At 41.4% G+C, this 11,713-nt stretch overlaps 1 long non-coding RNA gene across 3 annotated transcripts; it reads left to right on the forward strand.

Annotated features, from left to right (window-relative positions):
• Positions 1-613: 613 nt before the first annotated feature.
• On the forward strand, positions 614-9,524 carry LOC112205876 (uncharacterized). Of its 3 annotated transcripts, none has more exons than XR_002939983.2 (3): positions 855-1,138; positions 8,864-8,945; positions 9,266-9,524. It is a non-coding gene; the product is annotated as an uncharacterized LOC112205876 (long non-coding RNA). The 3 variants fall into 3 exon arrangements; XR_010152619.1 differs by lacking the exons at positions 8,864-8,945; positions 9,266-9,524 and adding exons at positions 2,381-2,488; positions 2,971-3,323; XR_002939982.2 differs by lacking the exons at positions 8,864-8,945; positions 9,266-9,524 and adding an exon at positions 2,971-3,323 and having other exon boundaries at positions 614-1,138.
• Positions 9,525-11,713: the final 2,189 nt, after the last annotated feature.

Raw genomic sequence — 11,713 nt, forward strand, 5'->3', positions numbered from 1 at the left:
TACACCTGTGAAAGCATCACCACAATCAAGACATTTTTACCCCCCCAAAAATTTCCTTGTGCCCCTTTATAATCCATCCTTCCCTCCACCTTAGCCTGTGCAACTATTGATCTGATTTTTGTCACTCTAGATGAATTTGCACTTTCTCAAATTTTATGTAAATGGAATCACAGAGTATGTGCTCTTTTTGGCAAAGCTTCTTTCACCCATCATAAGAATTTTGAGATGTATCCATGTTGTTGTGTGTGGCAACAAACTTTTTACTTTACTAAAGTGATGATATCTTTTAAACCATTCTTTCTACTATCATAATCATTTTGTAAAAGAGAAGGCCTTTTAACCATCAAAAAAGAGACGATGTGTCCTCCAAGTAAGAATAGTTGTTCTCCAGAATGAGAAATTGGCAATGTCATGCTGACAAAGAGGGGGAGTCCCTAGGTAAAATAGTATAAACCTCATCACCCAAGGCCAGTCCTTCTCCTGGCCATGAAAGGGGAAGCGCTGCCCCTCACAAAGCCCTATATGCCTCATTCAGGGAGGGAGAAAAGCAGTCCCTCTTGAGACCTGTTTCCATGGTAACCAGTGAGCAATTGACAATGTGGCTGCAGTTGGGCCTCCTTGAAGGGGAAAAATCTTCAACAGGAACCAGGCCACTGAGAGACAGAAGAAAGGACAGCTCATACCCAAACCTCACGAGGAGGCTACAGGAATCACTGGACAGTTCCTTTATTGGGAAAGCCCCCAGTGACTTTCCAATTAAATGGATAGAGAAGGGAAAAGAGACCCTTCGGAATCAGATGAGTCCATGAACTGGCAGCAGTCAGGGCAGTGATGACATCACAGAAGGAGGATGGGCCTTAGACAGACATCACCCTTTAGAATCCCTGCAACTTTGAGCAAGTTTGTGAATCTCACTAAGGCTCAGTTTCCTCCATAAAATTGATCAATACCAGGGCCTCTGCATTGGACAACTCCAGAGGGCACCATTTGGGTTATACCTTATGTTTGCCTAACCTTCATTGCAGTGGGCAGGTGCATGCTTTCTACAACGTCCTAAGGTCTAAAGGGGTAGAGTTCTGTGTGTGGCATTTTAGGCCTGGGAAGGATGAGAGTCTACAAAACCAGAGAAATACTGCAGGTGAGTGAGGGGCTAAGATCCAGATACCCCCTGCCACATTGATCCTCTCCAAGACAGGAGGCCCCAGATCCCCAGATCTGAAGCCCTTTTTAAGAGCAAGAGTATCAGCTGATGAATTTCATGCATTGTGCCCCGTGACTCCCAAGATGGTCTGTCAGATCTCCAGGTTCTGGAGGTTGGAGGTTCCGCTCAGTGACAGCCTGGCGGTACAGCATACCCAGGTTCAAATCCCAGATCTACCACTTAATAACTAGGTAATCTTGGACGGATTACTTAACCTTCTTAAGCCTCATTTACCTCGTGATAATTTATTTTATAGAGTTGCTGAAAGAATCAATGTGAAAATGTACATAAAGTGTTTAGCAAATACAGTAGTGCTCAATAAATGTCAGCTTTGTTGTAACTCTTCAGATTTTCCCTGGGCAAAGTAAAAGCTTTCTTGGAACCTTTCTCTTAATCAGTCCTGCCTCAAACACCCCTTCTGCTGAAACAAGCTGTGATTAATCCACTGTAGACCCGACACTCCACTAAATGGGGCACAGTGCAAAGGTCCGTAATGAGGATCTTTTTAAAAGTAAAGCATATACATCAGTCTCAACACTGATAAACATCAGAATTACTTGGAGAGGAGGTTTACAAAAATGCAAATGACATTTTGGAAAGCCTAATTCAGTAGGTTAGTTTAGAGCTGTGATATTGTGATTTATAATAAATATATATTTGCTCTTGGTCTCTATTCCTGGCACAGAGCTCCTAAAGTCCTTGGAATGTCCTAAGTGGTGAGTTTATGCTAAAGAGGTGACTTTTGGAAAACCTCTAAGGATGGGGGGCTGGTTGCCAGGGGAGCCAACCATGTGATTAGAAGGTTGGAACTTTCACCACCCACCACCCTGACCTCCAGGGAAGGGAAAGTGGCTGGAAGTTGACTTAATTTGCAATGGGCAATGATTTCATCAATCATGTCTATGTAATGAAGCCTCCACAAGAAAAAAATCTTAACAGAAGACCTTCAGAGAGCTTCCAGGTTGCTGACCACATGGAGGTCATGCCCAGAGAGGGTGTGAAAGCTCCACACCCCTTTTCCGTACCTTACCCTACTTGTCTCTTCCATCTGGCTGTTTCTAAGTTGCATCCTTTATATTAAAGCAATAATGTTGTAAATGAACTTTCTCTGAGTTCTGTGAGGCATTCTAGCAAATGGTCAAACCCAAGGAGGGAATGGTATGAACCTCTGGTTTACAGCCATTGGTAGGAAGCACACATGACAACGTGGACTTTCCATCAACATTTGAAGTGGGAGCAGTCTTGTGGGATCAAGCTCTTAACCTGTGGGGTCTGCTACTAACTCTGGTAAGTGTCAGAATTGAATTGAATCATAGAAAACCCAGTTGGTGTCCATAGCAAATTGGTGTGGACCCTACACGTTTGGTCACAGAGGTATTCTGTATTGGGTGTGCATATAGACAGAAGAAAAGTTTGTTCTTCCCTATTCAAAGGCAGAGTTATTTATCTATGTTGTTTTGTTTTTAAAGATTCCCTGGGTGATCCTAGTGTGTAGCCAAGATTGAATATTATTGACCTAGAGCAGAGTTGGCAAACTTTTCATTTAAAGGGCCAGTTAGTAAATATTTTAGGCTTTGCAGACCACCTACATATTTTGCCACATATTCTTTGTTTGTTTAAAAATGTAAAAATAATTCTTAGATTGCAGGCTGTACAAAAACAGGCCATACCCAGATTTGGCCCACAGGTCACATTGCTTATTGATTCCTGGTCTAGAGACCATAGCCCTGGAGGTTCCATGATCTAATATATTTTTTGGTTTCATCTAGAATCCAATGAACACATGGACCCAACACTCCTTTGGCCAAGTTGATGATTCTCCACCATTTATTTGCCTGCCTCACTATATACTTCTAGCAAGCCACTGCAAGGCTGCATTGCAGCTAAGAGGAAGCCCTCCTTGAAGGCTGCACAGCAAGGAGTGTTGGCAGAGTAGCTGGGTTTCCACTGGGAGAGCACGAGTCAGCACCATGCTGGGCTCAAGCATGGATATGCACTGCTGCTGCCAGAGCATCATAATTTGCAAGCATTTATCGAGTACCCTTCATCTAATTTTCATCCTGCGGAAACTAGAAATTGCTACACTTGCACACAATAAACTTCTAGCAGTTAGCCTTCTAAACTGGGACACTACCATTTGGGAGGGAAAAGACCTTTCTGGTGGTTAAAGATGGGGCTTCCAGTTAGTGCATTTGTTTTAATACCGTCTATTCCATAGAGCCATCGATGGAGACTCATTATATAACCTTTCGTGGAAAGCTTCTGACTTCTTTCTCAATGCACAGGTGGGATGTAAAGGGACATCCCCATCATAAGGCACTTGCCCCAGGCTAGGAACTTAACTCTCCCACAGTCGACATGTGGCTCTTTAGATTTCATGCCGTAAGTCTCCAGAGGTTTCTCAGGTCTTGCCCTGCAGAAGCAGAAGTCATGGGAAGGAGCTGTCGCATAGCTTTTTTTTTTTTTTTTTTTGGAGCTTGGGTGCTGAAGATCAGTTCCTCCAACTTTTTGGTTTTTTAATGTTTCACTCCAACTGCAAGTTTCACCCCATTTCTAGTGTACTGTCCTTGAGAGAAGTGAAGTTTCAGATGGGAGCAACTTCACTTGAAGCCCATATTAAATATGGGAAACACATTTTCTGCATCATAAGATGGGAACATTTTTATGATACCAGTACTCTTAGGAAGTGGACTGTTCAGAAAAATGATTTGGATTGAAGAGGGCACACATATAGGTGGAAGAGTTGGTTGTGAAACAAGGGGAAGAATTAACTGGTTTCTCCACTGAAGGAGGGAGGAAAAAAATAAAAGGAAAGAAGATGGGTATATCCAGCAAGACAGACAAATGTATGCTCTCCAAGCACTCTCTCTCTCACCTGTCCCAGTTCTTTCATGTTACAAAATTCACAAAATGGCTGTGTGTACATGAATTTTGGTGGAAACAGTGAAGAAACTGAGCTTCATGCTGACATTGACACAGAGTAGGACAGCTCTAAGGTAGCCTATGTGAATGAGCAATGGAGAAAGAGGGAAAAACATAAGGAGTTAACCCCAAAAAATTGGCCATGGGTGGTGGCTCATGCCTGTAATCCCAGCACTTTGGGAGGCCAAGGAGGATGAATCACTTGAGGTCAGGACTTTAAAACCAGCCTGGCTAACATGGTAAAACTCCTGTCTCTACTAAAATACAAAGATTAGCTGGGCATGGTGATGGGTGCCTGTAATCCCAGCTACTAGGGAGGCTGGGGCAGGAGAATTGCTTGAACCCAGGAAGCGGAAGTTGCAGTGAGCCAAGATCGCGCCACTGCACTCCAGCTTGGATGACAGAGTGAGACTCCATCTCAAACAAACAAACAAACAAAAAACCTCCCCCAAATTATGGAGAGGGCTCCAGACTTTCTCAAGATTGTGCAGTTAGCTATTGTTTAAAGTTAACTAAATCCCGATCTGATGTTTATTCTCTTATTTTTAGCTATTGTTTAAAGTTAACTAAATCCCGATCTGATGTTTATTCTCTTATTTTTATTTTTAATTTAATAAGTGCTTCATGTGACTTTTGAGTTACAGCTGACTGCCCTAGCTCACATTTTAGTGCCAGAGTAAGTATCAAATGGTAGATTTATTTCTCTTTTTTTATAAAAGAAAATCAATAACCAGTTTGCAATGCCTTTGGTAGAAATTCAATGACTAACATAAGGTTTTACTTTATCAAGAAGCTGGGATATTGTCAACAGCTATCCAAGTAACTGATTCAAAATCCAATTGTGAAAACATTCACTGGGCACTCTCTGCATGCAAAGCAGTGAGAAGGTGCTGGGAAGATTAAGAAAAATCAGGTGCAGTCTCCCTCCTTAGGAGAAATGGCACAAAATAGCATGGTCATGGAACCAGAGCAGTGATTCTCACATGCATTTCAGAGACAAACATGGTGGAGGCCATGTGACTTAATCAGCAGGATGGAACTAAAATAGGGCTGCCTAGGATTATACAAACTATGCTGTTGCTGCTGGAGATTCCCAAACTACGGCCTACCAATGTCATGGCAGGTGGGGGATAAGTGGACGGTGAATCCCTTCAGTGCACCATTCAAGGGCTTTCAGCCTGAAATAAGCTAATACTATGAGCAGAATTCCCAGGAAGGGTTTATGAAGGGTATACCATACTCCCAAGATCAAAATCACCTCTTGAGGAATCTCTCCCAAAGGACTCACAGTCATCTTCCAAAAGGCTTTTAGAAAAAACTAAAGGATATGTTTTTCCAAGAGCCTGATGTCTTAGTGGTCTGGAAGACATCCTGGGAATTGTCTGCAAAGGAGGCATTGGACCTCTAGCTGTGATGAGATATAGGAATAAGGAGTGGTGGGCTAAGTGTGCATGTAGTATGCAAAATGGAGAGAACAGTAAGTGTGATGAGAATAAGAAGGTAGTTGCCCAAAAGCAAATGTAATTCTCTCCTACTCCTACTGGAGAGAAGAACAAGGGATTTGGAGGAAACACAGCAATGCGGCATCCACAGGCACATAGTATATGCTCAATAAATATTTTTTTCAAATAATATACAAATATAGAAATAAGGTCTACAAACATCACTTGAGAAGCACAGGATGTGATTCACTCTTCAGAGCCAAATTCTATTTATGGTATCACTTTAAAAGGCAGCAGCAGCAGTGCTACTGAGACCATTTCCACTGGGAGAGAAGTTCTGAGGACTCTGAAAACTTATAGGAAGAGGCAGGCAAGACCAGAGATAGTGATAAGTAAAGTGATTAACTGAGGAGCTGTGTCGGGGGGAAAAGGATGTCTCAACTTAGCCAAGGTTCAGAGATAACAGAAGCTTTTCACCAAATGAAAGGTGACTGCGCAACCAACTGTCACTGACTTCAGGAATAACTTGCAGACAGAACAGGTAGACTCAGACAGCATTCTCAGGTGAAGGCCTCAAGGGAATTCAGCTAGTTGAGGCAGCCCCAAAACCCCGTGGGAATCCAGCTCATTTCTGGGAAACCTGAACAAGAACGGATTCATAGATCTCAAAATTGTACAAAGAGAAATTTACCAATAAACACAGGAAAAAATAAAATTTCCTGGAAATATCAGCTACCAACAAATATATTTTCAGGTGTGCTTCAGGATTAAGGTTTATAAAAGTGTGTTAAGAAATGAAAATATTGTTTGTGTGGGTGGTGGTTGTGTTCCTGGGGAAAAAAAAAGAGAGAGAGAGAGAGAGAATTGCAACTCCAACTCTTCTTTTTATGTATGAGAAAACTGAAACTTGGAATGATAAAGTGACTCACTCAAAGTCTCCACACCTACTTGGTAGCAAGTCTTTGTTCATAGCTGCATATAATATATCACCACCTGACATATTATATATTCTTCTATTTGAATATTCTTTCCATTAAAATGGGACTTTATTTGCTCACAATAATATTCCCAGAAGCTAGAACAGTGCTCGGCACTAAGGAAATACTCAGTAAACATGTGCTGAATGAGACAACGATTTAAATCTTTAGACTCATATTCCAGTGCCATTTAGATTACACCATCCTGTGAGTTTGTGTCCTTTGCAGGGACATGGATGAAGCTGGAAACCATCATTCTCAGCAAACTAACACAAGAACAGGAAACCAAACACCACATATTCTCACTCATAAGTGGGAGTTGAACAATGAGGACACATGGACACAAGGAAGGGAATACCACAACACGGGGCCTGTCAGGGGGTTGGGGGCTAAGAGAAGGATAGCATTAGGAGAAATACCTAATGTAGATGACGGGTTGATGGGTGCAGCAAACCACCATGGCACGTGTATACCTATGTAACAAACCTGCATGTTCTGCACATGTATCCCAGAACTTAAAGTATATTAAAAAAAAGATTACACCATCCTGTTCTCTAAGTATAGGGGAACTGGCAGCACTCAAATCAACATATATTTACCAAGTACACATCACATGCCTGGCACTGTACTTGTGGGAAGAAGAGATGTATTAGTGAGGACTCTTTCAGAGCAAAATGCAAAAACTCAACTGAAACTAGCTTAAACCTAAAAAGGTGGAGGGGAATTTGTTGGTTTATGTGACTGAAAAGTTCTAGAGTAATACTTTCAGAAACGGCTTGAACTAGAGCACAAACAGAGTTATCCAGGCTTGCTTTCTTACCCACGGCTCTGCTTTTCCATGCATTGGCTTCACTCTTGGTCATGATTTCTCCAGAAAATAACCTTGGTGCTTCAGGAAATAAAATTCCTTTATCCTAACAATTCAAGCAAAACTCTAGGTAGGGCTCTTATTGGTCCAGCTTGGATCATGTACCCATTCACAAATGAGTTACACTGATGCAGTATTTTGCTTAACCAGAGTGGATCAAGTGTCCACCCATGGAACCAGAGATGAAGTCAGCCCCTTCTAAACTACATTGAACTGGACTAAGTGTGATCCTCTAAAAGAAAATTGCAATACCCCATCCAAAAGAGGAGATTTGCTGTAAAGGTTAAGATCATACACATCCTCCTGCACCCTGCAAAGAGGGTATGGGGGTCAAAGCATTTAAATGAGTCTCTAAGTCTCAGAAGGTTAAAACTTTCTTGGGGGAAAAACATAAATCAATAAGTAATATAAAATAGCACTTCATTAATATCAAATATGAGCTCCTATTTATCATGGGCTTATTACACTGTATAAAACCATAGCAATAATTATAAAAGCTCAACATCCTTTTAATATACAATGTTGTGTTCTGTACATGGACACCTCTACACAACCTGTGATTGATATTTCTATATCTGATCCTTGTAAGCTATCAATATGGCACGGCCAGGTAGCCAACAGTTCAGGTTCGGTCTTACTGTTATCTTTTTAGAGCAGTGTTCATGCAATTGATGGCCATTTTATTGTTTTCTGCTTTTAAAAAATAAAAGTAAAGAAGAAGAAAAAGATAGTACATGAAATGATTATATAACTATATAATAATAATTATGTTTAATTTCATGAAGCTCAAGCATGGGCGTCACTAGGTGAGGGAAAATTAGCAAGCCTCCCTCCTCAGTTGAATGCTCTTTGGACCACAGTTGACTAGGAGTTCAAATATAAAGGAAGACAATTAAAGAATAGATACTGGACTCAGGAAATGTAATTTTGTCAGCTTTCATAATAAGTCTACCTATTGCACGTATTTCTCTCACATACCTTTCGGGACTCGGTTGTCTATGAATGTGCAGGGCATGAGAGCTATCTAGATCTGTGTTGATTAAACTTTTGTTATTCACAATGTTTGCTCTATTTTCCTAACTCCTCTCCTATCACTTAGCATTTCCCCTTAATTCCCCTTTTTACTTAAGTACATTTATTTTTAAAGGAAGATCTGTGTCACAAACATAAATGGAACGCTGGTATCTCTGTCATAAATAAAAAGCATCTGAAAAATAAAACAATCTTATTAAATTCCAGATAGATATTGCTGCCAAGCCTCTAAGCCCAAGGACTGCTCTCTCTTTATTAAGAAAAAATGATTAGCAAGCATCAGAGAGTTAGTAAAGACATATTAGCACCAAACTTGAACTTTTTCCCTTGCCTTGAAGATAAGAATTGAAAGAGAATCAAAAGGCAGTGACTTCATCACGGTAAGACATTGTTTAATCCCTTGTTCATGTGCTACCTACAGAGATCCCAGACCACCACCCATGATCCCAGGCTGGAGGAAGCAGCAGGCTAGAGGAATTCAGGACCAATGAGCCAGGAAAGAGGTACTGGTGAAGACTTCCTGGAGGCAGTGACACTTGAGCTTGTCCTTACAGGGTTGGAATGGTTTTGACTCTCTTCTGTGGGAAATGCCACTTGGTAAGGATGCAGGCAGGAACGGCACGCAGTTAGTTCTGCCTGAAGGACCAGTGGTGCCCAGTCCTGTCGGAGCCTCCTCAGAGCCAGGGTATTCATGCAGTGTAGTGGGGAGGAACAGGGAGCCTCTATTCCGTTGGCTCTTCAATCTTTTATTTTAATCAGTTGCTTCTCCAGTTAACATTCCTCAGCACAGATCTTTGTCGCTAATGGCATGATTCTCACCTAGGACCCAATGCAGAGCTCACATCCCACCCTCCTTCCCCCATGACAAAGCACTGGCAAGCCCTGCCAAAGAAAAAGCTTGGCTGCAAAGCAGTCTGGAACTGGACCCGGGATAGATTCACCAGGAGCTCACCACCACAGGGAATGCTGCACTTTGACTGGACAGAATGCATCCTCCATGCCCACAGAGCATGTGCCCAGGATGAATCTCACTGTATCCCAGTTCCTCATGCTGGGCCCCAAACCTCTTTTTCACAGTAATAAAGAAAACACACTTTACAAAAAGGCAGTTCATCTATGAACATATTGGCTAGGATAACACATCTTAGAGCTAAATGTGTCACTGTAAATGGACTCATTTTATATCTCCACATACTGTAGATGTTTAAAAAAAGGTACATGCACAGAAACTATGGGAACTGAACTGGAGTATGAGCCAATTACCCTAGACTTTGCTGTAATCTGACTTTTGTGTAGCACATTTTCTTTAGCATTTTTCTTAATGGGGGATGGGAAGTGGAGGCAAAGGAGACAAACTGACAGCAGAGCATTTTATTTAGACAAAAGAAATATATTCAGCCTGTCTTAAATTATTTGTCATTATAATGACCTTTTCTAATTTAAAAGTATTTTGCTTAATAATATATAATTGAATATTATATGCAATTAATCATATCATAGCTCTTTAAAGATTTATCTCTCAATATCTAATTAATTACGAGGTCTTGTTTCTTCCATCTTCAAAATACACCTGGAATTTTTACTTATTCCTATCTCTACTCTCTTAAGCCTAGTCCAAGTCAGTGTCCTCTCTCATTAGAAAACTGTGGAAACCTCCTCCTTGGTATCCTGCTTTGCATTCTTGTCCTTAAATAATCTATTCTTCAAATAGCAGTCAGAGGACTTTTCTAATCCTATTGTTCTCACTCTTAAATCTCTCAGAGCCTCCCCACCGATCTCAAGGTAGAGCCCAATTTCCTTCTAGAATCCTATAAGGCCCCTATCCAGCTTCATCTCTCACCACACACCCTTCCTTGCTCATACTCTGCTGATCTTGAGCTCTGGCCTGGAGACAAGCCTTCTTGTGTAGTGGTTAGAGATCCTGGCTCCCCACCTGATTAGCTATATGATGTTGGATGAGTTACTTAACCATTAGACTTGCCTCGTTGCCAAGGCAGGGGCAACAATGATCCTTATCTCCTAAGCTCATTTTAGAAATATATGGGTTAAAATAACTTCAACAGGTTTGCACTAGCCAGAGGCTGGAGGGCATTTTAAGATTTTGTTCTCTCTGGGAAAAAGGGACCTTCTTTCCACATCTCCTTCGTACCTTGGATAGATTCACCAGGAGCTCATCATCACAGTGAATGCTGCACTTTGACCAGACAGAATGCATCCTGAGTGCCCACAGAGAATGTGCCTGTGATGAGTCTCACTGTCAGAACACACCAGTGCAAACCTTACTTACCCATCGGGTCCTATCTGTTACGGGCTTCATTGTGTTCCCCCCAAAGTTTGTACACTGAAGCCCTAAACCCCAGTAGTTTAGAATGAAACTGTATTTGAAAACAAGGTCTTTAAAAGGTGATTAAGTTAAAATGAAGCCACTGGTATGGTTCCTTACTCAATCTTACTGCTGTTCATCCAAGAAGAGGAAATTTGGACATACAAAGTGATGCCCAGGGATGCAGGCACGCACGTGCGTGCGCGCGCGCGCGCGCACACACACACACACAGAAAAGCCCATGTGAGTACAGAGTGAGAAGACAGATATCTGCAAACCAAAGAGAGAGTCCTCAGGAAAAAAAAAAAAAAAAAAAAAAACCTGCTGACAGCTTGATCTTGGACTTCTAGCCCCTACAAATGTGAGAAAATAAATTTCTACATTTCTGTTGTTTAAGGCACCCAGACTGTCATATTTTGTTATGGCAACCCTAGCAAACTAACACAGAGTTGCAGATTTTGAACTTACCAAGACTCCACAATTGTATGAGACAATTCCTTTAAATATCTATTATCTAGCTCGCTCTATCTATCTATCATCTATCTATCTATCTATCTATCTATCTCATCTTATTGGTTCTGTTTCTCTAGCTAACCCTAACAAATATACTGTCCTAAGAGTAATTTCCTTAGGAGGGTGCCCTTGCCTGAACATGAAAATGGATTCTGCCATCGTGGATCCTTGGGATGTCTGCATGTTTCCTTCCAGCACCTGCAGGAACAAATGGTTACATTTGTGATTATGTATTCACCATCCATCCACCCATCACACAGTGATGTCCTAGAGTAAATGGCCATGTCTATTGTTTACTGCCACACCCCAAGGACCTATCATGTTAAATTAGTGTTGGATGAATAGAGACATGGAAGATCCTGCGAAGTCGCAAGTTCATATTATCTGTTTGCTCTTATAACTCACAAGAAAATTAAAAGAACACATCTTTTTGTA

The sequence above is a fragment of the Pan troglodytes genome, chromosome 18, assembly GCF_028858775.2.
Source record: "Pan troglodytes isolate AG18354 chromosome 18, NHGRI_mPanTro3-v2.0_pri, whole genome shotgun sequence".
In the NCBI taxonomy this organism is placed as follows: Eukaryota; Metazoa; Chordata; class Mammalia; order Primates; family Hominidae; genus Pan; species Pan troglodytes.